The sequence below is a fragment of the Gadus chalcogrammus genome, chromosome 15 (genome assembly GCF_026213295.1).
Source record: "Gadus chalcogrammus isolate NIFS_2021 chromosome 15, NIFS_Gcha_1.0, whole genome shotgun sequence".
NCBI classification, from domain to species: domain Eukaryota; kingdom Metazoa; phylum Chordata; class Actinopteri; order Gadiformes; family Gadidae; genus Gadus; species Gadus chalcogrammus.
Window position 1 is genome coordinate 18,624,758 of NC_079426.1, and position 25,575 is coordinate 18,650,332.

At 48.6% G+C, this 25,575-nt stretch overlaps 1 pseudogene; it reads right to left on the bottom strand.

Annotated features, from left to right (window-relative positions):
* LOC130404213 (pecanex-like protein 2) overlaps positions 1-25,181 on the bottom strand; it is a 30,344-nt pseudogene extending 5,163 nt beyond the window's left edge.
* Between the last annotated feature and the right edge of the window lie 394 nt (positions 25,182-25,575).

The following is a 25,575-nucleotide window of genomic DNA, read 5'->3' on the forward strand; positions in this document are numbered from 1 at the left end:
GTAAATCAATAAATTAATCTGAACACTTTCAGAACTGAATAAAAAGCAAGGACATGTAACACATCACTGTGGAATCTGGTGACTGAGTCTTCCTTTTTTTCTGAATCCACACAGACACACACACACACACACACACACACACACACACACACACACACACACACACACACACACACACACACACACACACACACACACACACACACACACACACACACACAACACACCAACACACACACACACACACACACAGCTCGGGTAACTTCAATTCTAGGTTTATAACTCTAGGTTTATATTAATGCTTAAAGTTGCTATACAGGACATTTGAGATGTGACAACCCAAAAAGAGTCCCTCCCTCTCTCCTCCCTCCCTATGTGTCTCCGCCACTGAGGAGCGTTGGATTCCACACCTATGATTGACATGCGAGACGAAATCCCAGAACCAATCGGGGGAGCCACAAGCCTTTCCCTCAGTATCAGGGGACGGACGACCGGGCTCACCTTGATGACCTTGAAGCTGAGGTGGCGCTTGTACAGCATGATGACCTTGTACTCGTCGGCGCCCTCGTCCATCATGTGGCGCAGCGTGAGCAGCGTGTCGCGGCTGGACAGCACTGCCTCGCGCCACGCCGGGTCGCTCTCGTGGCAGATCACCAGGCTGCTGCGGTAGGTGGTGATGGCGTCGTACAGCACCGACGCTTCCTCCGTCTCCTCCAGGCAGGTGAAGTGGTCCTGGGGGGAAGGGGGGGGGGGGGGCACGCCATGATCAGGAGTAGGAGTGGGATCCCAGGCGAGACGGGTCACGTATACCCAGCAAAGAACCAAACGATACATATGATACAATGATACAAACTATACAATCGTACATGGCGTACATGTATTATTTTGTTAATTTGGTTCAAATACAGTGTTGTGCTGCATTGACGGTAACCAGGGAAACGTCTCAGACTCGCAGGATGTGTGGTCGCTATCCCGGCTGGGCTCAACACCAACATTTTCGACTAATCTTTTCATTTGGTGGCGCCGAAACAAATTAGTTGGTACCCTTTTTTCGGCACTTCCTTTTTCGCATACCATCCATGTGTGTACATTAAATTTAAAAGATCTGCACACATTAAATAAAATAAAGTCCCTGGTCAGGCACGCTCTGCTACCTGGTGTAGTTTGAGGCTCATCCTGACGGCCGGCGCCACCACCTTCTGCAGCAGGTCCATGTCGGCAAACACCCACTCGTCCTTAGTGGCGATGCGGAAGTCCCCCTTGAACAGCGTGTTGAAGCCGTACAGGAAGGACTCCAGGCTGGGGGGGGGCAGAGACAGAGGAGAGCATTATGGATACTGTATTTATTTATGAGAGAGGCAAGACATACAGAATTTATAGATAGAGAAGAGGAATAGATACTATATTTATATACAGAGAAGAAGACTAGATATACTATAAACTGTATATATAGAGATGAGGGGTAGATATACTATATATATCTAGAGAAGAGGACTATGTATACTGTATTTACGTATAGATAAGAGGACTAGATATACAATATCATGTATAATACATGAAAAAAAGATTCAAAAAGAAAACTGCAATCCCTTATGTTATATATTATCTAACATAAGGGATTGCAGTTTTCTTTTTGAATCAAGAACGATCTGTAGTGGAACACAATGTGGACAGTCTGTAAGGCTTGGCTTTAGTGCCTTCTAGTGGAGACGCTCTGTAACGGCATGGGATGAGACACCCTGACCACAATAGATCACCTCCGAAAACCATGGAAGGAATACTTCTGGTCCAAATGTTAATAGTAATCAGATGAATGCCTTTTTGGTGATATTTGCTTTTAAGACAATAAAACAAAATATAAAACAATTAATGTCACGGTTTCACCATGCAGCAATTAAACATTACGTATACCATATGACCAAATGTTTTATACATGAAGCTAAAGAAGAGCAGGAGGGAATGTAATAACATGAGGGTTAGGCGTTACCTGTTGGACATGTTGTGTGAGGCGGTGCCCAGAGACCTCCTGCCCAACACCGACAGAGCGTAGGCCAAGGTCACCAGGGCGGAGTCCTCATCACTGGGCACAGGCTGGACACACGCACCCAGGCACACAGACAGACACACACACACACACACACTCTCACACACACACACACACACACACACACACACACACACACACACACACACACACACACACACACACACACACACACTCATACGCACACGCACACACACACACACACACACGCACACACACACACACACACACACACACACACACACACACACACACACACACACACACTCATACACACGCGCACACGCAAGACACCACCAACATAAACACACACACACACACGTACACACAAATACATGCACCACCCACCCACACACACACACACACACACACACACACACACACACACACACACACACACACACACACACACACACACACACGCAATTTGGACTTAACTTTGAAGAGTAATATTCAATCTTTTGAGGAGCTGTTGTAAATAAAACCCATGCATGTTATCCACCATGCACACAAACCCATATCATCATCATCACTACCATCATGAGCGCCACCTCCCCCCCGCACCCCCCTCCCCCCGGCCCCTGCTCCCTGCCTACCGTCTCCATCTTGCCGGCGCAGTACTGGAGCCACTCCAGGTGCACGTTGCAGAAGCTGGCGCGCGTCACCCCCTGCAGGCAGTGCACGTAGTCCTCGTCGATCTTCACGCTGAACACCTGCGGGTCGCGCTCAATGTGGTGCCACTTGGTGTAGGACTGCAGCGCCTCCTGCAGGCTGGAGTCCTGCAGCCAGCCCTGCAGCTTAGGGGACTGGGCCAGGAAGTAGATGATGCACTGCAGCGGGCGAGAGGGGAGAGAGAGTCAGAGAGAGAGAGAGAGAGAGAGAGAGAGAGAGAGAGAGAGAGAGAGAGAGAGAGAGAGAGAGAGAGAGAGAGAGAGAGTGTGATTGATAGGAGTGAAAGCCCCCCCATAGACCCCCAGCCCCCCCAGACACCCCCAGCCCCCACTCACACCCCCAGCTCCCACACACACCCCCAGCCCCCACTCAAAACTCCCAGCCCCCACACACACCCCCAGCCCCCACACAGACCCCCAGCACCCACACAGACCCCCAGCACCCACACAGACCCCCAGCCCCCACACAGCCCCCCCAGCCCCCGGCACGGCCGCTACCTTGAGATAGTAGGTGACGAGCAGCTTGCGCAGGTCGTACACCTGCAGCATGGTGGCGGCGTTGTTCTCGCTGATGCTGTAGCCCTCCAGCAGGTACTTGGTGGCCGTCACCTCCCAGGCCAGCCAGCGCAGGTTGAAGGCCGCGTTGCACGACAGCACGTGGGGCAGGTGGCCCGGCTCGCAGCAGCAGCACGCCTCGTCCTCCTCCACACCCTCCGTGATGGCCTCCACCTCCCGCTGCTGGCAGTACGTCCCTGAGGGGGGGGGGGGGGGGGTCATTATAGAAGTTTGGTCAATCATTTTCTATATGAGAAATGGGGGAAACAATCGATACATGGGGGTAATCGTGATTCTTTCCTTCTGCAATTAATGACAAAATAAACTGAAATACTAATTTAAGCAAGAAATGTCAATGTTATCTTATAGGATGTTAAATAATGGTTACGTTCTACAGAGGGCGCTATACTGTATTTGCCTGTCGTCAATTGTCGTTTATTTAAAAAAAGAAAACGGCTCTGTGGAATGCTGAACAGCAATGAGAAGCACATTTTTATTGAAGGCCAGAAAGTATTCAACAAAAATGTTACATTGTATGACAGAAATCGTAATCCCAGTGCATATGGCATTGGTCCTCAGACACAGATGTCCTATCACACGGCGAGATGATTGCTGCCGCTGCCCGTCCCCAGTGTGACCAGCCCTCACCTCTGAACTCCAGGCCCCGCAGCTGGAAGGTGACCAGGCCGTTGCCGATCTCGATGAGGTGCACCAGGGCGTTAAGGTAGTCGGAGGCCAGGATGAAGCAGTCCCCCGCGCTGCAGTTCCCCCAGCGGCCCAGCAGCAGGTCCCCGCACAGCGAGTGCTGCAGGGAGCGTGTCAGGTACTCGTAGAAGATGGAGTTCAGGTTGTTGTCGTCACAGCCTGGGAGGCACGGACAACGGTTCAGACAGGGCTCACATCACCACGGAGGCCAACCTAGAGTTTATTTACTTCGTCTTTTTTATTAAAATAAAGAATATATACATATATAATATATTATTTTATTTTTGTTTTTGTTTTTGTTTGGGAGAGCATGGACAATATTTGCTTGCTACAATATCTATATATATTTTTTCATTACAAATAAAATGGTGCATATGGTTATATAATGTACGGATCTGACGTCCAAGGGTGACCCAGAGTGCACGTGTGTGTATAGTACCTGTCTCCTTATCCACCTGGGACACCAGCCGGCTGTTGGAGTTGTCGATGCGCTTGGTGCTGCAGGGGAAGATGGGGAGAGGAGTCACTTTATTATACTGGACAACAAAGTCACAAACAGAATCACAGAATCCTTCCAGAGCAATGGGATCAGGGGCCAGTACAGGCGAAGATTCAAAATGAAAAAAACAATTAAGTACAAAGTAGGTTTTCTGCTGCAATTGATCTAAAAATAGAGAAAATTACAAACCAAAAAACCTAAAATTAGAAGCAGCAGACCGACGTTATATTAACACGGTTTCTTCCAGTCAGAGTTTGAGCAGTATTAAGAAACTAAATATGCTTAATATGCTCCTAAGGAACTGAAAACAAAGCGCCCATTTTGTTGGGACTTGGCAGCGCTAGTGCTGTCTCGTGGTTTTGGCACTAGCTGCTGCTGGGTTCAAATACCAAAACACTGTTGAGGCCAAAACAGTTCAGTGAACACTGCATTACTCTGTAAATACTGCAACACGTGCCAAGAGACATCAAAGGGGATCAGCATGCCTTTCTGGCGCGGAGTGACAATGATTTTGCACTAACTTCCTGAATTCCCATAGTAGAAAAATAACATGATTAATAGTCTGTGTTGGTGTGTTGGATAACATGTTGTAAATACAAACACAGGCTGCTCTTGTTGGGAGTTTTCACGCGTCATGTTGTGTTTCTCATACGCAACATAACATGAACATGAACCGAGCTAATGCCGGAGGACTGGGAGGGACTGGTCCTTAGAGTGGGAGAGTGGAGAGACTTCAGTTATTGTCCATGAATAAGTAAAGGGAATGTGGTGGGTTTGAAAGGGTTCAGAGTAGTGTGTGAGTGTGTGGTTCCTCCAACAGAGAGAAAGAGAGAGAGAGAGAGAGAGAGAGAGGAGAGAGAGAGAGAGAGAGAGAGAGAGAGAGAGAGAGAGAGAGAGAGGAACAGAGAGAGAGTAAGAAAGAGAGGGAAAGGGACAACAGTCTTTAAATCTCATGTCAGTGCTTTTCATGCTATTTCCACTACTCGTGTTTCTTTATCTTCAAACTCCCCATCACCCCTCTCCCTTCCTCTCCCTCTTTCCATCCAAGCACACATTAACACAGGGCGCCCCATTCCCCCTTATGCTGAGTTCACACGACACGATTCCAGCCTGATCTTTTCCGCTCGCTGACAATCTTTAGAAACTGCAGCCAGAAGCCACAGCTCAGAGGCAGCTCGCTGTCGGCGATGCTCCTAAAGTGTGATCTGATCCAACGCCGTGACCTCAGGGCATCCGCAAACCCTGTGGTTTGAAAGGTGTGGGGACCAGCCAAAACAGAAACGACACCTTACAGCCAACGAGGCAGCAAGATATGGGTCTGGGGAGGAGCTGATCACCTACAACAGATCATCAGCCAACATGGCGATCAGACAACCGGATGACAATTTGGAACGCAGCCGTTCACTTCGCGTGCGTGCTTCGGGACTAAACGTCTTTTGTTGCACCCTTGTTGGGGGGTGCTCCTTGTGATGTAATGTGTGACCCCCTTGCTGCGACCAGGCAGGGAAAACCAAAACGACCACAACACGCACGTCGACAGGACAGACAGTAGCGCCTTGAGCGCAGCACGGCGGTCTGAACACACTGACGGTTGTGTCGCGTCGTGTCGTGTGCCGGGGGGAAATTACTTGTAGTTACGCTCCCAGAACTTGACGGGCCGGGGGTAGGAGGAGATGAAGATGGCGCTGCCCAGGAAGGGGGAGAGGGGCGTGTAGAAGATGGTGGTCAGGAGTGTCTGCAGCAGCAACATGGCGGAGTCTGGGTGGCGGGGTAAAGGAAGCTCACAAGGGTCAGAGCGTACGATAGAGGCTCTGGTGTGTGTTGTTACCATCGCCTCCCCACCCTAGGGGCTAGTTCACTCCTGTGCGGTGGCCACGAGTAGCTCAGCCTGACTCAACCCGGATGGTTGCTATGGTTACAATTGAGAGATTGACGGTTACCTTGTGCACACACCACACACAAGCAAACACACACACACACGCAAAGAACACACACATTTGGGTACTAGGAAATAACACACAGACACACACACCTACAAAGATTAAGTCAACGGATAACCAACAATTTCAAACACACGCACAGACCTATCACACAAACACATATGGGCACCAGAAAACAACACACACACACCAGATACACACACACACATACACAGACACACACACGCACACACCAACAGGTCGTAGGAAGGATACGGGGCACGGCGAAGGGCTGGGCGAAGGCGTGGAAGGCGCTGCCCATGCGATCTGCCAGGGGGCGATGTACACCAGGATGAAGTGCAGCTTAAGGAGCAGCTCCCGCATCTGGACACACACAGACACACACAGACACCGTCAGCCATCTAACACCACCTCTCAGTCTCTCCTCACACATACACACACCACACACACACACACACACACACACACACACACACACACACACACACACACACACACACACACACACACACACACACACACACCGCCTCCACCACCTCTCAGTCCTCCCTCACACACACACACACACACACACACCGCCTCCACCACCTCTCAGTCCTCTCCTCACACACACACACACACACACACCACGCAAACACACCGCCTCCATCACCTTTCAGTCCTCTCCACACACACACACACACACACACACACACACACACACACACACACACACCACAACACACAACACACACACACACACACACACACCGCCTCCACCACCTCTCAGTCCTCTCCTCATCACACGTGAGCGAAGAGTCCACGGGAAAACGTTGCACCGTGTAAGCATATATAACACAGCTAAACGGTGAACAGTGCATTCCTCTGTCCCCAGTGGGGGGGTTGTAGGACACACACACGCGTGAAGGTGGTGTTTTGGATAAGTATTTGCCTGTTTCAATGTTTTGTCCTCTTTGGAGGGGAGATAAAGACGTTCCTCTAATGCACAAAATATTATTAGATCAGTTTCCATATTTCACTTTTTCATATATTTATATTTTCTGGTCGTATCTCTGCCAGACTTGACCGGACTGATCTTTATACATTTTTTGAGTGAGATGTCCCTAAAATGTATGTTTTAAATGGTTCTGAGGGAAAAACTACTAAGTGCTGAAAATCTGTTTTGATTGTATAGTATTTAAAATAAAATATCTATAAAATTCAATAAAATTCCTATACTTTGCAGTAGAATTGTGGATTTGATTTGCCAATTCAAAAACAACCCACATCCCAGTACATGTCCCAGTACATGTCCCAGTACATGTCCCAGAACATGTCCCAGTACATGTCCCAGTACATGTCCCAGTACATGTCCCGATTAAAATATTGTGAACCAGCCTTCGACCCAGCCCCTCCCAGCCCGCACCTTGTGGAAGATGATGGGACATGAGAAGAAGTCGAGCAGGAAGCTCTCGGAGGGCGTGGGCAGTCGAAGGGAAGAAGATGAGCGTGAAGAGGAGGGTGAGGAACTGGAAGCTGGGGTCGCAGGAAGGACGAGCGCAGGAGCTTCAGCCCGCCACCGTGGTGAGGAGGACATCGCCGCTGGGGAGGGGAAACACATGGTCAGAAAGCAGCACACACACCACACGGTCAGACAGCAGCACACACACACACATTGGTCGGACAGCAGCACACACACGGTCAGACAGTAGCACACACACACACACACGCCCACACACACACAGGCACACACACACAAACACACGGACACACACACTCACACTCCCAACTCTCGTCGTTTATAAGCAAACGTTACCAAAAACATACCTCATGTGTGCGCTTGTGCGTGCATGTGTGCATGTGTGCATGTGTGTGTGTTTCTGTTCCTTCCCACTCACTGGATGCCCAGCCTCTTGCGGTGGCTGAGGGAGAAGCCGTCGTTGGTGAGGGCGCTCAGCACGATGGCAGGGTACACCACGTACTTCTCGAAGCACAGCAGGCCCACGTACAACCGCTCGAACCACATCAGCACCGCGTCCTCTGGGGGGAGCAGAGACCCTGAGCATCACTAGTCACTGCACTTTGTTGTCCTTCTCAATGAGAGTTGTTGTCAACAACAACAGGCTAATTATATCATTTTATTTTTGTCTATTATTATCATTATTTATCCTTAATAGCCATGAATGATATTTGACCTGATTTAGGTAGCAAGTATGTTAGAAGCAATGATTCTGACCTGTTCACCATATTTACAAGTTTCTAGGTTTTATATTTCGAGTTTTGAAAGAGAACGTTTTTTTCTTATCGGCAACAAAATAGCTAAATGCCTGAACCACCGTCAGATCAGTGTGTGATGGCAGCTCTGGCGGAGCGTGTAGTGAAGGTCATGTGAGTGTCATGGCGTCCCCTGCTGCCGGCTGACCTCTGGGCTCAAACTGGTGGAACTCCTTGGTCTTGAGGACAGGGTGGGACAGCCACAGCCAGGGGTGGTGCTTCCTCAGCTGGGGGATGAGGTAGTGGGTGACCAGCCCCACCGTCCCGGCCAGCGCGTACAGCACGATGGTCACAAAGGGCTGCGGGCCACAGAAACAACGCTAGAGTCAACCATGTGATGATTTTCAATGGTAACACGGATGAATACGTTATTCTGTGACGAGGGACAAGGTGTGAGTGCTCAGCTCGATATTCTAGTGGGAGTTCATCTTGTCTGTTGGGCATCCAAGTTGTTTTTTAGGTTACGAATCGTTTTTTGTGTTTGTGTCTATGTATGCACGTCTGTTACGTTTCATAACTCTGTAATAACAGTAGTCTTCCTCAGGGCCAAGTAGTCACGTGACCCTGCCAATGTCCGCTATAAAGGTAAAGCAGTGAGGGATGAAGGCAGGAAGTTCACCTTCAGGGAGAGGAAGACCGTGCTGGCGGTGAGGGCAAAGGTCAGGATGTAGGCCACGGAGCAGACCACGATGTCTGACATGAGGATCTCTTTCTGAAGACCACAGGAGAAAACACTTGATCAACGATTACAGAGTGCCAATCATTCATCCCTGGCTCATTATTTGTATGCATTAAAACCTTTATTTGGTCTGTCTTTTGGTTAGTCATTCAAATACAGTTTTGGACCACTGTTTCTACACATTTCCATAGCATATTAACCATCGAGTTCTGCAGCTTTTCCGGCAGGGGGTCTTTGGTGTGTGACTCCACCTCTTCATCTTCCTCGTTGTCCACCAGCCCCGGAACTAGCTTTGACTTGATCAGCGATCTGGAAACCACAGTGATGAAACGTCCACATGTTTTATACTTGAATGTCTGCCTATCCTAAAATCGCTCTTTCCTCTTTCCACACGCGCATACACAAAACGCAGACTTGCAATGGGTGTGACTCGTCATCAATTCTAATCGAAAGAATTGATGACGAGTCACTTTGATGACGAGAAAGAATTAAATATACTTGTTTATGAAATTGTTTCTTTCATGAAACAAAGATATTATATTGAACTTACACAGCAATATATATATATATATATATATATATATATATATTATAGAGAGAGAGAGAGAGAAGAGAGAGAGAGAGAGAGAGAGAGAGAGAGAGAGAGAGAGAGAGAGAGTATTGTCACAGTAAAATCAAAACAAAATTCCACAGAATTGTTGTGTGTTCCTGTCGTTGGTGGTACTTACAGTAAGGTGGAGGGGTTGCTGCTCTGTCTGCTCAGATGGTACGAGAACACCACCAGGAGGCCACAGAATCCAGAGAACAGAGCAGGGGTGTGCTGCTCATCCCATGGCTCCTGAAAACACACACAAACACACAAACACATGCACACAATCACCATGTACCACTGAATATTTTAGTAATACAAATTGTGCAAACATTAGTCTGTTCCAGATATCACCTGTGTGTAATATCATCTCCCTATAATTCTTGTAAAGCAAGACGTGTAGGACTGTGTATCTATAATTATCATCCTGTGATCCTGCCCTTCCTGTTGGTGCTTGTCAGTTAACACCACACCCCCACAATCACACACAAACACAAACACACACACACAAACACACACAAACACACGCACACACACGCCCCAGGCTGCTGCCTCTTCCTAGTCATTTAGTAAGGACGAATAACAGCACTGTCACAGCCCTCGCTTTCTTCCCTCCATCAGTCGGTAAAGTGGCTCGCAGGCTATTTATAACAGAGCCTCCATTCTCCTCTCTGTCCCCAGTACAGCCTGCAGCCCAGGCTGCACACACAGATTCAACATGCAGAGGGGAGAGTGGACCGGAGGAGAGAGGGGAGAGGGAAGAGAAGAGGACAGAGGAGAGAGTAGAGAAGAGGAGAGAGTAGAGAGGGGTGCGGAGAGAAGATAGGGGGAGGGGGAAGGGAGAGGACAGAGAGAAGCAGGAGGAGAGGTGATGAGTGGAGAGGAGAGGATAGGAGAGGATAGGAGAGGAGAGGAGATGGGAGACTTATAGAGCCCTGGCTCATTCAACAGCAACTCTATTAGTTTCTTACCTTGAGGGCTCCGAAGCAGAATCCATAGAGCAGTGACAGCGCTACCAGACTGCGTAGGATACTGTATATTGCAGAGTGGAGGCCTGTGGCAGCTGGGGAACACAAAGAAACACAGAACACCGTCTGATTTAATATATAGTGTGTATATGTTGGCTGTTTCTTATGTAACCTTGACGAATGCTGCCAAGAGGCAGCATGCAACGAAAAGTCCCTTTTTAACACTGACAACAAAAATATGCTTTAAATAAATATCGATAATATATTTAAGCAATAGATCACGCCAGGCTGTGGTATATGCTCATTATACCACTGTTAAGGGGCGTTGTCTGGCCCCGACGCGCAGCGGAGGGCCGGCGACCCCCTTCACAGTGGTATAACGAGCACATGCCACTGACTGAAGTGATCTATTGCTTTTATACAATGGTTACTGTTATGGCGAAACGAAAGTCATAGACACACTACATTTAAAAAGAAACCAAGAAAGTCAAAATAGCCGTTTTATTAAAGAATACAAAAAAGTAGTCCCTCCTGGCTGCCGCTATGCATCGACGGTCGCTATGCAACACACTTTAGCGTCCCTCCGAGAGAAGGCTCCGCTAGAGCGGTTCGCCGGCAATTTATCCTATGGAGCAGTTCACTCGCCGTGTGCCTAAGCTTTCGTTAGTCTCTCCATCGCCTTGCTCACTCCCGGAGTAACAACATTTACACCCTTCCATCATCCAACATATGTTTTACTTTGTAACTGTTTCTACTTCCAGGCGCGGAGTGATATGCAAACTTTCACAAAATGATCGGGCGTCATAGCAGTTATGTATACGCTCATTATGCAACAGTTGGGAACCAATCAGATCGCTGGATTTAGGTCCCCCGTTGTATAAATATGGATATACCCATTCAATATGTAAAAGAGACCTGTTATAAGTAAATCTTGTATGATGGGGTCGGAGACACTGCCGAGGCAAAGCAGAGCCTGCTCCCCACAGATAAGTGAATGTATCGTATTTCGGTACATTCAGCAAACACTTACGATTTTTTTATCGAATTCCTCAGCTATAATGAAACTCTTCTGCGGCCCTTTCAGCCTAATGTTGTGCATTGTCATGGAAACATCCAGTCAATGGCTCTACATGGCCGTTGCTGTTACTGTTAGTTTGTAGCGCAATGACTTGAAACGTTTAAAAGGCGGAGACGTCCGGTTATCGAAAAGAATGCACACCCGTGGAATGATATCGATCAGAATGAAGTATTCAACCATTCTGTGGTCTAAATACACAGGTGTGAAAGGTGGGTTAAAGCGATGTGATTGGTCACATGATGAGCGGGGCTCACCTGTTCCTCCGAAGAAGTGCATGTCGATCTGCTCCAGCAGGTAGATGGTGAAGGTGTTGACCTGGGGCAGCAGGCCCACCAGGAAGGTGATGGGGAAGCAGTAGGTGATCCCTGGGGGACAGAGCGGAGATCAGTGAGGCCTTGTTGTCTGTGGTGGAAATCATCCGGAAGCTGACCAGTGTTTCACAGACAGTGCCCGTTTCACAGAAGGGTCGTGATAGGTCGGAAAGAGGGCGTCGCCTCACACCAAAAGAGGAGGCCCATAATTAGTGTTATGAGTGACACCTGTGCTTTTCCTACGACGACATCTATGGGAAAATGGTCCAGGGCCCCGTTTCCCGAAAGCGTCGTTAGCCTAAGTGGATCGTGAAGTGCGTCGAAAGGGCATCGTAGAGTTTTCACCGCGTTTCCCGAAAGCATCGTGGGGAACGAACGTCTTGAAAACGCTCGTAGCTAACGAGTACTCCAGGGGTGCTCGTAGGTACTCGTAGGACGCTAAGAGCATCGTCAGCTATAGCCTCAGTGGCGACACCATCGGACATTCCGTCTATTGGATGCGTTTTATTAAAACGCATTGCGCCTTTATGTTCTTAGTTTGGTAATTAATAAAGATTATGAATTAATTTATTAACAAAGATGTTAAAATGGCCAAAATAAAACGGGACAGTCCAGAAAATGTTTGCGCAGGCAGGGCACTCAAAATGTGTGAGAGAAAGTGGGGGGATTTGTGCAGACTGACATAGGCTACTCATAAAACGTAGCATAAAATAATGTACAAAATGAAATAAAATAAAAATAAAGAAATATAATAAATTATAAAAAAACAAGCAAAGGAGCAGGCAAAAGGCTGGGATATGGTGGGGATTGGTCACGTTGACGGGAATGTTTAGTGACATGTGGGAGGGTGGAGGGGGTTAAAAAAAAGTCTCAATCACTATTCGACGCGCATGAAAACCAGCCGCGTAGCTATGAGGGAGGCCGTCCTCACACCGATCTTCCTCATCGTCATCGTCCTCAACGTCCTCCGGTTCAAGCAATGCCACCCCAGCCTTAGCTGCAATGTTGTGCAACATAGCCGTCACACATATCACGGCGCATGACTTGGCCGGAGAAAACTGGAGCCCTCCGCCTGACTTGTGAAGGCATCTAAAGCGCCACTTCCACCTCCCGATCGTGCGCTCAACGATGCACCGGGCCAGACGGTGGGCTTCGTTGTATTCCTCATCATGGACGTCTCCCGGGTTATTCACAGGTGTGAAGAGGAATTATTTAAGGGGGGAAAATGCCGTGAAACGCACAGTGCATTCAGGATTAGGACTGATATATGTCGGTTTAAGCCTAATCAATTGTGTTTTAATGTCTTTAGCATTCATATAATTGCAGTCTATTTTTTTCGTAGGATACTCTGCTGTTGTCCTTGATGGGGATAATTTTAACCCTTTTTAACACAATTTTCCTGCGACATTCCTGCGTCTCCCCCTCCTACGGAGCCCATTTCAGCACCGTGTCAGTAGACAGTTACAATCCTACGACGTCGTGAGTGCAGCGAATGCGCGTTCACGTTAAGAGGAGTTTCGGGAAACGCTCCAAAGAAATTGACGATGGATCGCAAGATCCATCGTGAGAATGATCGTACGAGCGTGGATCCATCGTTATCGGGAAACGGGGCCCTGGTGTCATTGATATATCAATAGATCAAATCCCTTGTTAACCTCTGAATTGCATCCAATATATCTCCTCTCCAACCATGAATACATCATAACAAAGCTGGACGTCGATTGTCACATGGGCGTCTGTGTTCACAGGTTTCACGCAAACACACATATACACACACACACACACACACATGCATGCACACAAACACAAAGACACGCAAACACACAAACACACGCAAACATGCGTGCACACAAACACAAAGACACACACACAGACACAAACACACACGCACACACAGGCGCACACACACACACGCGTTCTCCACGGTGGCTGACCGTACCCAGGAGCAGGTCTCTGAGGAGGTGCAGGGCGTCGTGGCAGGCGATGGTGACCCCGTATAGCGTAGAGACGGGCAGGTCCTTGGTCTGCAGCACCTGCTCCAGCAGCCAGATCAGAGAGCAGAACAGGCAGAAGTAGGCCGCCCGGCTGTAGGCCACCAGCTGGTTGTGGCCCTGGAGACCACACACATATAGACGCGCACGTGTAAAGATAGACGCACAGGCAGACACAAACACAAACACAAAAAACAACGCACGCACACATAGACACACACAAACACAAACATGCCCATGATTGTGCATGGACAACACAGAACACAGACATATCACATACAGTATATTTTCAATCCCATACATGATTACATAACAGAGATCCGTGTGACCTAAAGAGACATGTGATGCCAATCACTTCCCCAGCACAGACCAACTCACATGCGTGGGCGAGGCCGCGTCGGGTTGAACACTCTGAAAAGGACAACAGACAGAGACACACAGATTATGAATCCCCACTTAACCTGAAAATAACTCATTCACAACCAATGAGCGCGAGCCACACCAGACAGGGATTTCACAACAGATGGCAGTGCTGCGTCGACCATCACTAATGGCAACGCTCGATGCAGAGTTTTATTAGAATCCCTTGAGCGATTATCGTTGTGCCGCAAAAAAGATTCCAGCAGCAAAGGCTGAATCAGCTGCTGAGAGTCAGCAGTACGGTGTAGGGATGCTGTCGCCTTCTATAGTTGCCGAATTTACAACCGAGGGGAGATGAGGAAATGATCACCGCAGTCCATGAGGTGATGGTCTCCTAAGAGAGTGTTGGGAGGCAGTGTTGCCAGGTTGGGCCGGATATCCCACCGAATTTTGCATTCCTGGGTGCAGTGCGCTGCAGCCAGGGTTGCCAGATTAGAAGGGATATCTGGCCCAATCCACCAACACTGCAGGGAGGGAGTCAGAGATGGAGCTCAGCAGGGCAGAACTATGAAGTGGTCTCCTCACCTTGAGTAAAGAGTACTGGCAGCTGGCGATGACCAGACAGAACTGGAATACCCAGAAGTCTTGGAAGCAGCCCCGGTTCAAGAGCAGGAAGCCCAGGAATGACACCAGGAAGCCCATGAAGATGGCCACCAGGTTCTCCAGAACTTCCTGGTTCCTACGACCAGCAGTGGTGTGGGGGGATAGCGATGGGGTTAATCCATTAATCAACACATTATTTTGATAGATCAATTAATTGTTGATGTTAAGAATCCATTTAAGAAAAAAACAGAACGTTTGCTGCTTACATCTGCAGAAATGCAAATATGTGCATGCAAACACACACACACACACACACACACACACACACACACACACACACACACACACACACACACACACACACCAAACACACACACACACACACACACACACACACACACACACACACACACACACCACACACACACACACACACACACACACATAATAATCAATGTATAAATGATTGTTTATGTCAATAATCAAATTACAAATACCTAACATTCCTTGCCTAGCGCTGCAGAAATGTTCAATATTTGAAATAATTTTCCTGTTTGATGAAATCAATAATTTAGTTTTTCTCCTCTTGGCTGCTTGTCAGACAAAGCGAGGACATTCTAAACTTCCCTTGGCCCGAGGCTTGATGGGCATTTGCCATTATTTACGTCTCATTGTAGACTGAATGATGAATGGATATAAATGGTCGATAGTTGCGGCTCAATATTATCACTGCGTCACACACACTCACTCGCACATGCATACACACAAACACGCATGCACGCACGCACACACACACGCACACACAGACACACGCGCGTGCACGCACACACACACACGCACCCACCCACACACACAATCACACACACACACACACACCTGTCCAACAGCGCGAGCAGGGTCAGTCGGTCGTACAGGATGTTGACCCACTTCCCAGGAAACAGTCTGAGCTTGTAGTACAGCTTCCTGGTCGGTCTCTCTTGCGTGGATGTTTCTGAAGACTCGTCCAGAGAGTCCTCCTCCTGGCAGGACACACACATACGCACACACACACACACACACACACACACACACACACACACACACACACACACACACACACACACACACACACACACACACACACACACACACACACACACACACACACACACAAAAACACATGGTGTTTCACACACAAAGTGTTGCTCACACAAATAAGAGTCTCTGCCTATTAAAGAAATTATCAACATTAAGATACATTTGTCAGAATCCTCCAGAGTTATCATGACTTAAAGTGAGGCCGGCAAAGCCGCTTTGATTCACAAATGTCTAAGCATACTGTTGTTTGAAGCCTGATTTCAATCGTTAGTTGTGCGAAACAGTGTAAGGGGGTTAGGATCCCGCCTGACTCAGGCCAGTGCTGTTCGCTTCATTGCAGCTAAACTGTGACTCTGCTATGTCCAAAGAAAATGGCTCTGGAGCCTGTATCCGCGGAGCATGAGAAGGGACAGTTCATTACAGTGATAGAGTGAGGTGATTGCGCACCACTGATTTGCATCAATACCATTTAAATAGTTGCCATCGAAGCCAACTGCTCTCTGGCTCTCGGTTACACGAGAGGAGAGAGAAGAGGAAACAAGAGAGCAGAGGAGAGGAAATACAGCGAGAGGACAGGAGAGGGGAGATATATAGCTAAGGAACGGACAGGAGAGGAAGAGAGGGAAAAATAGGAGCAAAGCCATGATGAGATAAGAGAAGAGAAAAAGGACATAACAAACCAAATTATAACACGACAGAGTAGAGTCCAGCCCGGGATACAAGAAAGGGCAAACAGAGGGGAAAAACAGGGGGAAAATGCAAAGCACATCACAACACCAAAGATAGATCCAGTAAAGGGGAGAGGAGACTCAGAACAGCCCGCCACAAGAGTTTTATGTGGGGGGTCGGTACCTGGAAGATCTCTGGGTGGGTTCTGCGGGGTCGTAGTCGGTGTGCAGGGATGATGCGTCGCTGGAACGGGCCCTCCATGTGGCCCCCCACTAGGCCGTCCTGACCCTCGGAGTTTGAAGAGGTCGATAGCAGGTCACTGGACCCCCACACACACACAAACCAACACACACATGCAATCAGAATCACGCACACACAGATAAACACACACACGCATTGGTGTGTTGAATATTGGTATAAAGTCCACAGAATACAGTATTAAAAAATATTATGCAAATATTTATTCATGCAAATTCATGTGCTGGATTGAGGTAACAGAATATAATAACAGGCAGATAATTAAACTCAGTTCAGGTGGCATAAACATTTTTTATTAAATAAAGGAAATGGTCAGGAAAGGGAGCAGGGGGAGAAGGAAGGAGAGTGCTGTGTAATACGCAGTGGAGGAGGGGGAGGAGGAGGAGGAGGAGGAGGAGGAGGAGGAGGAGGAGGAGGAGGATAAATAGAAGCGGTGGAGTTGAAGGATAAGGAGGAGAAGGGGGAGGGAGAAGGAGGAAGATGAGGAGAAGGAAGAGGAGGATTTGAAGGATAAGGAGGAGAAGGAGGAGGAAGAAGGAGGTCGACGCTCCAGCAGTACCACATATTGCCGGTGATGAGCTCCGCCCCGAGGGGCAGGTTGAGGGCCCTCTCTGCATAGAGCTTACGGGGCCGGTCCCCTGGTAACACACACACACACACACACACCACACCACACACAACACCACACCACACACCACACACACACACACCCACCACACACACACAACACACACACACACACACCACACACACACACACGCATACACACATAAACAGAGCTTATTATGTTTCATGCAGCTCAAAGCAAACTGACACCAAAGTACAAAACTGACACAAAAGAAGATGATCAATGATTTGAGTATTTTTAAACTCTTTATGCTAATAATGTGTTGTTGCATTCTTGACGGCCAGGTTAGGACAGAAATAGAACAAGGATATAAATAGAGCTTCATATCTCAACCAAAACAGAGATGAATGAACTCAAGAAAATCAACCAAACAATCTCCAACAAGACCTGTTATGTTCTCTAAACAGACCATGGGCCCTATCTTGCACCCAGCACAATTGACTTTCTACACCGACGCATTCATCGTTGCTAGTTTGCAGCCGGCGCAAAGAAGATTTTCCCCCACAGCAAACTCGCGCCACTAAACTTGCGCCCTGCGAGGCGTGTCGGCGAAAGCAGAGGTGTGTTCCGGCGCAAAAGATACATATAGCTCTCTTACAGATCAATTTTGCAATTGCGCAACTGACCGAAGAATACTTGGTCTAAGTGCACTAGCGGATAGCGCAGTTGGTTTTGCTATTTTGACATGCCTAGGCAGTTCGGAACTGTAACAAAAGCTTACACACACGTAGGCTATAAACAGCACAAACATGCAAACAATTAGCCTAATTTAAATATCATGATGTCAAAGATTGTTCATATACGTGAAACTGCATAGAAATAGCATGTGGATTGTGGAAAAAAAATCCATAGGGGCTGCATGAATGAACACTGCAATAGGCTATGCCATGCGTTAAAATAATAATAATAACAATAATAAACGAGCAAAGTATATCCCAGCCTTCCAAAACAAAATCTTCTTTTAGCACATATGTGTGTAAAGTTTTCTTTGCCGAAATGTATATGACGACTCAGTGTTTCAGAAGTTGTAGAAGAAAACGCTATCCATGTGTGAATTAGGCCATATTATTTGGACATAAACTGAGCCATTTGAATTTTGAAATTCATGTGGTCATACATCTGTCTCAGGGGAGAATGCAAACGCGCTGTCAAAATATCAACTCGTCAGTTTCAAATGTGCTAAATGGCTCTTAAAGGGGATGGGAGATGGGGCTCTCATTGGTTGATGCATGATACGCCCAAAACACACCTACAGGTAATTAGGCTACTTCAGACCAACCCATTTTAGATTTGAGTCTTTTTCCGCCGGTATAATAGCAACAGCGCCAGAGACCAGCCCACAGAGCTAATTCCGTTTTGCGCTTCTCCCTTGCGTTTCCGACCTTTAAAATCGGGCCCCATATGTCAACATGCCTTCACAGAGGAACAAGCGGTCGGACTCAGACGTACTGTGCACGGTGTGGAAGGTGTACGCGTCCTCCTTGTTGGTGGCCTCCGGTCTGCAGATGACCTGCAGCATGGAGCTCTCCGACTGGGAGGTCTGGGACGGGAGGGAGTCGTAGTCCGGATCCTTCTCCCGGTCCGTCTGGGGGCTGGGTGCAAATAAGGCACTAACTCATTCCATTAAAGCCATCCTTGGGCATAGCCATCGAAACACACTGCAAAAAGCTGCATATTATTTAGAGTTTAGATATAAACTCTTAACAGCATTGTCATCGTAGCTCTACTGTGTGTTTACCTGTCGGGGGAGACGATGGGGATGCGTGTGGGGGGGATGGCGTGCAGGGTGTCTGTGGCCAGGCTGGTGGGGGGGTTGGGTCTCCTGCGCTGGCTTTCTCCTTTGGTCTCAGAAAAGGCCTCGCTTGGTTTGGCGGATGTACTGGGATCCTCTGGGAAGGAGAAGAAGTATTAAAACATGGGACTTACTCCTTTCAAATTTGGATTCACACTCACAGTCTGCAACGGAAGCTGCAGGCTGCACCGGCGCATGAAGGATGGATGTTTGCGTGTTTATAGGAGGACGATGAATCAGTTAGATCAAGTTCAACTTATTTAAATAATTGTAATCTCAGCCTTAGCATGTGAACCGAATTGGGATGTGATCAAAAAATTATATTTCATCTAACTTCTTCGACCTATAATGTGAACCAAAATAGCACATGAGGAATTCCCAATCCTAATATTTATTCTAAGATACATGCCGCTTTAATCATGGGCGTGCTGATTAGAAGAAGCTGCTACCCCCGCCCCGTGGACGCCCACCCTGGTCCGCAGTGTGTGTGTCCCCTCTCTGCTGCGTCCTCTCCTCCTCCTGGGCGCTGGCCCCGCCCTCTCTGCTCAGGGACCCCAGAAGAGACACGAACTCCAGGAAGTTGGACTCGTTGGGGAGCTGGCCTTCCTTGGCCTCCAGGTCCGATTTAGAACTCGTCATTACCGTCTGGATGCCAGAAAGGGGAGGGGTTAATGGATGAACGGATGAATGGGTGGATGGATGGATGGATGGATGGACAAAGGGATGAATGGATGAAAGCATGGGTCATGAAATTGACACATTAACAGAGTGCCGTACTGTACAAAGTAAGTGTCATACTGCACAGTCATAGCGTTCCTCCCAGTAAGTCTCACACTGACAACAGTTAGTGCCAAACTGTGCAGTAAGTGACGTACTAAACAGTAACAGCGTACTGAACAGTTATAGCGTACTACACTGCAAGTGCCATGCTACACAATAAAAGCATACTACAGAGTTAGTGCCACACTGTACACAGTAAGAACCACACTGTACACAGTAAGCGGTAGTACCCAGTCCGCCCCACACTGTACACAGTAAGTAACCCTACCCAGTCCGCCCCACACTGTCCACAGTAAGCAGTACCTCCCGGTCAGCCCCACCCTGTACATACTGCGTTGTGCGACCGCTCCGACAGCAGCACGGCGTCCTTCCCGCTGTCCATGCTGAGGCCGCGGACGTGTGTCCTGCCCCCGGGCCCGTAGCGGCCCAGCGCGGGGGGCAGCCGCAGGAAGCCCTCCGAGTCCACGGTGAGCTGGGGGGTCCGAGTCGTCATGGTGGGAGTGCAGATCCACGCCCGACGAGCTGTTGTCGTTGGTCAGCAGCGGGCTGAGCATGTTGTCGCTGGCCTCCCCCAGACGCAGGCTGGGCGGCGGGGGTCTCTGCTGGCGCCCGGGGGGGCCCTCCGTCACGGGGGACTCAGAGCTGGTGGTCTCCCTGCACAGGTGGAACTCCTCGCTGTGGACGGTCGACTGGGAGAGTCTGGGTGAGGGCTCCTCGTCTGACTCCGCCCCTTCCTGTCCCGCTCTCTGCCCGTCCTCCTCGAGGGAGTCGAAGGTGATGACGGGGATCTTGATGTGGCATTCCCCCGCCTCCTTCTGGGCCTGTGCTCAGGGGACAACCACCGTTGGTGTTGTGTCATAGCTTTGAATATATGTCTAGGTTTATATGTTTGTATATATATATTATTATGTTCAAATATATGTTTCTTTTCGTTCACATCCATAATATCCACTCAAATGTAATATTATCTGGTTAGGCCAAACAGAGAAATTAAATATATGTATCATCAAGCCTCATTTTTTTTCAATAAACAAAAAATGCCCCAAAAGAAAGGAAAACATTACCCATTAATTAATCAATATTAACTGCATGCATAGAGCAATCTAGCTGGAACAGCCGTAACACTTGTTGTTAATTATTATACATAAACGGAAACAACTGTGCCAAACAGGCACGGAAGCCTCAACATAAACCCCACAACAACGCAACAACTCGGGTGTTGCCTCTACGAGCCTCTACGCAGTAGCAGGGCCAGAGGGTGGTGCAGGTGGAGGCCCTGCCCCCTCCTACCTGCGTGCTCTCCAGGATGCTCTGCTTCACGCTCTCCTCCAGCCGCGCGGCCGTGTGCGGGTCGCAGCTCATGGTGATGATGATCTTCACCGTGTCGCGGGAGTCCAGGGGCGCCGACTCTGACCCGGAGCCCGAGTTGTCCACCAGCACCACGGCGATCTCGTCCGAACAGTAGGCCTCCTCCGCTTCCTCGAACTGCGGGGTGGGACAGGAAAGCAAGGCCATCAAGGCCCCGGGCGTTACAGGGGTCAAAGGTCGGGGTCGGGTGATATCCAGCACTGGCTGGTTCAAAAAGAGTGCTTCGTTTATGTGTTGCGTTCTACAAACGGTTGTCTATAGGCTACCTCGGAGGGGGTCTGGGGAGTGCTGTCGACTATAGCCCCCAGGTGGTCTCGGGGCTCGTCCACCGTGTTGTTGTTGGCGTCGGAGGGCTCCTTGCGCCCCTCACTCTCCTCGCCGCTTTCTCCCTCATCGCTGCCACTGCTGCTGCTGCTGCTGCTGCTGCTGCTGCCGCCGCCGTGGGAGGAGGGCAGCCCCTCATCCACGGCCTCCCTCTCGCCCCCGTCCTCCTCCACATTGCCCCCCTTCTCCGGCTCCGTCCCCGTCGTCCTCTCCTTCTCCGCCGCCCTGCTCCGCTCCGACAGCAGCCGGTCGGTGCCGGTCAGGGGCTCTGGATGTCCGCCTCCTCCCTCTCTGTCCCGCCGCCGCCACCGCCGCCGCCACACCCGGTCCTGGAAGAGGCGTCCCGTTTCTCCGCGCTGGCGGCCGACCCGGGCCTGGTGCCGTCCCCCCCAGCCCGGGAAGAGGGCCTCTGCTGGGCCTGCAGCAGAGGGGTGGCCTGGTCCGGGTTGGGGCTGGACAGTTCTTCCGGGAGAGCTCCTGGCCGGGCTGCACACGCCCCTCTGGTAGGTCGTCCGCCGTGCTCTGATTACGCCCTGCGTGGCGGGACAGGGGGAAGATTCAGCAGTGTGCCTTATTTTCTTCAATTCGTTTAATAGGTTCCATACAAAAACACTTCCATCGGTTCTTCATTCTCTTCTGCTAATGCTTAAGCGCCACTACATGCAGACCAGATTATGCAGAGTGCCTTGGATTCTCAGAAAGGACATGAGCCACAATAATCCCCACATATTCCACATAATCAACAGCATACCATTTATTCCATATCAGTAGAACTACCAGCCATAAAACACATTGGGTATATCTGCTCGACTGCACCACATGGATAGGACAAGGACAATATATCCAGGGCACTCTTGAGATATTACGGCTGATCTTGCTGTGACTCATCACAAGGGCATGAGGTCACACATTTAATAGACATGGTTTACTGGAGCTAGCTTCCAAGCCGCTGTGTGGCTGATTCCCTGAGCAGATTTACGGCTACGGTGTGTTAGAAGAAGTCGTCCCTCTACTACATTATATATGAGACCATTAGGGAAAGACAGACTACCGATCTCTATTGGCCAACGTCGGTGGAATCCGATATGCCAACAAAAGAGAAATCAAAAGGGGATTAATAGTCTGGCTGGTTATAGACGGGCCTTTGGCCTTCTGCGCTGCATTTGATTCGGTTTCCCCAGGCTGCTTTCAAGCTGTCACTCACGTTAATCAATGGCTTTTAATTAAATCAATGACATCCTGGTCTGTGGTCAAATCTAAACTGAGATCGTTTGGCTTAAAGTCTAGGCTTTGTTGAGACAGCTCGATACATTTCATGGTGTAATATGTTTATTATATGTAATTGGCGCATACGTTTCCCGCTGTTCTGAGGGACTCCAAGGTCTGCAATTATGTTGTGTGTCTCGTTCACTACAGTATCACTGGCATCAATCTCTTATGAGTTTCAATGTTCCACATATAATATTCAGAAAACCTTATTTTCTTTTCTCCCCATTTTTCTGCTCTCAACTGGTGTTGCATGGTTAAATATTAATCACATTGAACTGAAGGAAGATCACGAGACAAGAATAATCCCAGACAGAAATAGCATGTAGTTCACTAGCTGCCCATCATCATTTCCCAAGTTGCAGAATCAAATCAGGTTAACTTCAGCCTGAGTGAGTGGGGATGTACCAGCATGTTTTCAGTGCAAGAGAACTAATGATTTCTGTCTCTGTAAAACTGGGTTCAACATTGTCATTGTGATCAAACTGTAGACTGTATTAAAAGGACTGACTTTTTGTTTACTTGCTATGAAGGGCCGATGACCAATGGATGTTGTTTGTCAATTATTCACCAGTGGGTACAAAAAATGATTCCATATACATTATTAGAAAACCTATTGTACCTATGAATACACAATCTCACTCTTTCAGTTCTGTCTACAATACAAAGGATTCTTTGTTGTGAAACATGAATTATGTGAAACAACATTACCCTCTGTATCGTTCACTCATCTGACTTTGGACATTCCTGAACAGAGGAAATACAGAGACACAGTATTTACATAAATGGTAAACATGTTCTTCACAAATCAATATGAACCAATCGATCTGTCAATAATCCACTCACTACTCCAATCAGTCCCTGGTCGGTCTCAGTCTGTTTAACTGTAACCTGGATCACTGGGCTGGGCCTGTTACGAACCAACAAAGTCATGGCAACACTGTCTGGGACTGTGCTGCTCTTCCTGAATTAGAGTGTCGAGAGAGAGAGAGATGAGAGAGAGACGAGAGAGAGAGAGAGAGAGAGAGAGAGAGAGAGAGAGAGAGAGAGAGAGAGAGAGAGAGAGAGAGAGAGAGAGAGAGAGAGAGAGAGAGAGAGAGAGAGAGAGAGGAGAGAGGAGAGCAAAAAGAAACAATTCAATATGACTTTATGGCAGCCATACATCAATATAGCGGGGTCTTGAGTTACATAAAATATGAATATATTCCAAAACAGGGTGAGGAAGGAAGACAAAAATAAAAGCTCTGCATTCTTGATCTTGCTAATAAAGCCTTTTAAAATTAATTAGCAACAAGGAAAGGGTTTGTCCATCTCAATTGAAAACAGCTTTCTGACGCCGGGAGTAGAGAGCTATCACCAGAACCTTACAATACCATCTTGTTCGGCTCTCTCTCTTTACAACTCCCAAATCGTATCTACACCTGTTTAATTATGTGGTCAGCTCAATTAAATGTGTACCATCTTGAATCACAGGTAAAGTCTCAAAGGGCTTCACAGGACACATTTTCACAAGACACCCTGCAACCCTTTCCCCCAAAATACAAGGGAAGAAGAAAAATCAAGGTAGAAACATAGAAGAGCTGAGCAAGATCAGAGAGAGAGAGGATACCTCCTACAGAGACAGTTAGAAGTTCGGTAATATATGTATTATTGTACTGTCGGACTGATAGTGGCTTGCAGGCAGGGGTCCGAAGCGTTGCTCTTCTTCTCCGGGGCCTTGCTGAGGTCCGAGAGACTGCTTCGCACCAGCGGCCTCCCCCTGGTTGCAAACATCACGTGCCGGGGTAGTGGCCAGCTTGATGAGGACGGAAGAAGCCGGTGTGATGGAGGTGCAGTAGATGCTCAGGGCCATAGGTGGTTGGGGGCAGGGCTGTGGTCGGAGGAGAGAGCGGTTGGTGAGCGTCAGGGAAAGGAAGGGCAGCGGTTCAACGAGGAGGTGAGCATGGGGCAAGCTGATACAGACAGGAACAAACAAACTTAGAAAGGCGGATAAGAGAGACTGACAGAGAGACAAGGACCGGAGGATACTCATCACCACACTACCAGAACTGCAGTTTGGTTCGTATGCGTAGGACTTGATTTGCAGAAGGTCAATTGGGCAGAGGTATTCGGTTCAAATTTGTTTGTTGCATGCAACTGCTGTAAAGCTTCCATTGTAGAAATCTGC